This window comes from Pistacia vera, unplaced genomic scaffold (assembly GCF_008641045.1).
Source record: "Pistacia vera cultivar Batoury unplaced genomic scaffold, PisVer_v2 Contig193, whole genome shotgun sequence".
Classification (NCBI taxonomy): Eukaryota; Viridiplantae; Streptophyta; class Magnoliopsida; order Sapindales; family Anacardiaceae; genus Pistacia; species Pistacia vera.
The window spans coordinates 865879-870307 of record NW_022195994.1 but is presented as its reverse complement, the minus strand read 5'-3'; the positions used below and the strand labels follow the sequence as shown (position 1 = coordinate 870307).

General features: G+C 35.8%; 1 non-coding gene across 1 annotated transcript; it reads left to right on the top strand.

Annotated features, from left to right (window-relative positions):
• Positions 1-529: 529 nt before the first annotated feature.
• On the top strand, positions 530-636 carry LOC116127697. Its single transcript, XR_004127635.1, has one exon. It is a non-coding gene; the product is annotated as a small nucleolar RNA R71 (small nucleolar RNA).
• Positions 637-4429: the final 3793 nt, after the last annotated feature.

Here is a 4429-nt window from a genome sequence, read left to right as displayed (position 1 = left end):
GGTTGTCACCAAACAACCTTGACAAGTGAGATCAGTCACTGCCTTTCAACAGAGTCGTTCAACACTATGATAGCCTTACCGTATTATCTATACCCTTACTTCAGAATAATACTGGGGCTACGGACGTTTCTAGAATGGCCACCATATGTGCTCATAGGGTTCTCACTATCAATATTTGAAACACTTGATACCCTCGTCACGGTTCTACAATTCTAAGGACATATATCAATACATATTGCAATAATAATGATTTACGCGATATAGAATAAGATGCCTTTTATTATTGTTTAATGAACATTATTACAAAGAGTCAATTCTACAATAATTGATTGGCTCTAGGGCACCTACTCCAACAGATATTGCTCTCTCATTTGGTCTTTGATAGTTGTTGCTTGCCAAAACCTCAAGCAACTCATAAGCCTCCTCTGGTGTCTTATTCTGCAAGGCTCTTCCTGATGATGCATCCACTATGGTTTACATGTTACCCATCAGTCCATTGTACAATGTTTGGACTTGAAGCCAAACTGGCAACCCATGGTATGGACATTTCCTCATCAATTCCTTGTACCTCTCCCAAGCCTCATACAATGACTCAGTTTCATCTTGTAGAAATGATGTGATATCATTTCTCAGTTTTGCTGATTTTGCTGGAAGGAAGAACTTGGTCAGGAACTTCTGTGCTAGATTATTCCATGTTGTGATGGTTCCCGATGGTAGTGCCATTAACCACCTCTTTGCTTTATCCCCCGATGAGAATGGGAATAACCTCAATCTAATGGCGTCATCTAACACTCCGTTCGACTTGAAGGTGTCACAAATTTCCAAGAAGTTTGTAATAAGCTTATTTGGATCTTCCTTCAAATCACCATTAAACCTTACCAACTACTGGATCATTTGGATGATTGCTGACTTTATCTCAAATGTGTTGGCTTGGACCGCTAGTCTCATAATGCTCGAACCACTGCCATTAACCGTGGGAACTGAGAATTCCCTTAGTGTCCTGTTTTCTGGTTTTGCCATTTCAACAACTATTTCTTCCGATTCTACCACTGTATCCCCTCTTTTTCTTCTCTCTCTGTTAAGTCGTCTGGCGGTTCTCTCAATCTCAAGATCAACAGGAACCACTGGCTAATGTCTTGCTCTTCGTATAAACTACACAGAAAGAGCAAAGGGAAATGAGATCTCAAACCAACTAAAAATAAAAACAAAAGTTAAACAGAAAATGATGAAAACAAAAATTAAAACTCCAATCTAGCTAACTATAGAAAAACTCAATGTTAACTTAAAACTAAATCCTCGGCAACGGCGCCAAAAACTTGATGCATGTTTCCTACAACATGTAAATGTAGCAATTATACTAGTCGCTCAAGTAATAGAGTGATAAGTGAGTATCGTTCCCACAAGGATTGTTCGCTAAGCACTAAGTTTCCTACCGTTCTCAAGTTGGAGCAATCGAATTCTTTTGGATTAATGGGAGCAATTTAAAATAAGACTAAAACAAAAATTGCTAAACTAAACTTTAACTATGAACGCAAAATGTAGAACACAGATAAAATCAATTCAAACAAACGAGTAGGGTTTTGACTTCATTCGGACTCTATGGGTTAAACCTAAAGAATTAAACTAAATTCATATTCACATGCATTGATTGTAAACCGAACTCTCTAAAGTGTCAAACATACCTTCTCAGGCTATGTTTTCCTACTCTTCCCTATTAACCTTCTGCACCCAACAAATTGAAAGTTAATAAATCTAAGCTCATTAAGCACAAGAATCCTATATTGATTTCATTGGTTCTTGAATCTATCTCTAGCATCCAATACTACAATGGTGATTACCCAAGAAGCCTAACATGATTCATTTCTCAATCTCATCATGTTCATCACATATAAACAGTAAATTTAGAGTTTTCACACAATCAAGCAAGTTCATATGAAAATACAATCATTCAATCAATTAACCCATGAAATTCCGAACTATAATCAAAACCCTAACCCAAAATAGGTTAGTTCATGTCTAAATCAATAATACAATTAAAAGAAATGAAAAATTCCAAGTTCAACATCATGGAAACAAGAGAAAAGGAAAAGAATCTCCCTAAATTGACGAATCCACTAGTTTCACCTCGAATCTTCACACTTTTTTAATCAAAAATCACTCAAATTCAATCTAAGAATATGTAAAAACTGTTGTCTATCCAAAAACGAACTCCCCTAACAAAAAGACTAACTTTTTCTTTTGTACCTCGCACAAAATCCTCAGAAAACGTTGAAAAGTAAAACTGTGCATTTTGAAATTCACAGACGTCACCGCGGCGATGAAGTAAATGCAAATTTTGTGCGTAACTTTCTTCGCTGCGGCGAAGAATAAGCTTCGCAGCGGCGAAGCTCCATGTGGAATTCTGAAATTCCAAAATTGCCCTCCGCTTGCCTTTTTTTGCTTGAATCTTTGATCTTCGATGCTCTCCTATGGAAACAAGCCTTCTAGTGCTCCATTTTGCTTCAGAACTCTTCCAAAATCTGAGATCTGCTTACTTCTGAGTCCAGAAACTATAAATCGCTCATTATTTGCTCCAAAATGTCCATTTTTGCCTGAAACACAAAATGTAAAGAATTAAGTAACAATTCAGGTCAAAATGAACTAAGAAGTATCTGAAATCTGACTAAAAAGTCTAATAAAAACAGTATACTCCAAGGATTATCAAATACCCCTAAACTAAAGATATGCTCGTCCCCGAGCATAAGGTATAAAAACTCATAAAAACAAAAACAACAAACCAACAAAACACAAAACACAAACACAACAAAACTGAAAAATGAACAAAGACAAAAAAGACTCAAACTCAACATACGAATTGCCTCGAAATTACACAAGTCTCAAAGGTTGTTGAAAAATTATTATTAGAAAATGTTCAACACTCCAAGAAGTTATAAGCTACATCGACTGTCTTCCTCTATCGGTCCACCGAGTAGGTGATCCCCACTTCAATCCACATTCCAGCTTCTCGGATTATTTTATGCAGAATGCAAAGTTTATCAAATGGTGGCAGACTCCATAAGCCTAAATATTGAACTACTCTCCACTAATGTGGACTAGACATAGATAAGAATCAAAAGGTCTTTATAAGCTTGTAACGCTAGGCTCGGGTAGTGGGTTCCAAGAAAAAGGATAGGAATAACAAAGTAAGAGAACTCGGTTTTCCTCATGCAAACACTAAAATCACATCAATCTCCACTTCTTCTCAACCACCAATCAAAGTGTCAACCATTTCACACGCCTCCAACTTGTATCTTTCTTATTTCTAAATTTATTTATTTATTTATTTATTTTGAAAATGAAACAATCAAATCAATTGAATTGAGGTGAACTACCTCTCTTATTCTTCTTGCACGTCTCACAACCCCTAAACTATTCTTTTAGCATATTCGCACAACTTTTCACTTTCTCTGTGTTTGCATTAGGCCCAAAATTCTCCTAAGGGTACGATAAAGTGTTTAGGGCATAAGGATCGGACAATTTTTGGCTTGCAAAGAAAAAATACAGCAATGATAATTCATAGGGCTCAAATGGGTGACTAGGGACAATTTCATTCATGGGTTGGCTAGAAGGGCTCAAACGTTCCAACAAGAATGCCTAAATCATTTCCTCAACCATGTCTAATCCTAGAATTTCGCCTCAAGCACTTCTCTACTAGGTTTTAGAGTCCACCAACATTATCAAGACTTTACCTAAGCATAAAATGAATTTAAGCATGCCGAAAAAGTGAAAATGGTGGTTGAACCACTCAACAAACCTCAATCAAAATTCAGTTAATCAAAAAAAACTTGAAGCAATGTTTAACTTTTTTCAACAATAAAAACCCAACAATCCTAGTCTCATCATGGAATTATGCAATTCATCATCGGCAACACAACAAAAACATAAACATAACTTAAACAAAATCAAAAATTTGAACAAAATCAAAAAAATTTCAAATTTTTCCTACCCCCAAACTAAAGATGACATTGTCTCCAATGTCACATTATACACAATTAGGAATAGAAAACAAAATAGAAAAAGGTGCAAGATAATTCCCTGATTAATCCGTGTAGTTAAAGTTCTGTTCAATAGTGTACACCCCAGTTCCTTGACTTTTTCCTCTATCGAAACATCTGTAAAAACAATTGAAATTGTGGTGTCCACTGTGTTAGAAAAATTCACGGACTAATATGAAAATATTACAACCCTAATCTTGTCTTAACATCAACTAGAAATTAAAACAAAAATTAAACAAACCAAAACCAAAAAGCAGCAAATTAGTTCAAAGTTTGAAATGAAATACAAAAACAACCAAACACAACGAAAAATGAAAACAAAACAAGTGTTCAGGTGCTCAATCTTCGACTTCCTCCCCTTCCTCGACGTCATCATCTTCTGAATCGGAGCCTAA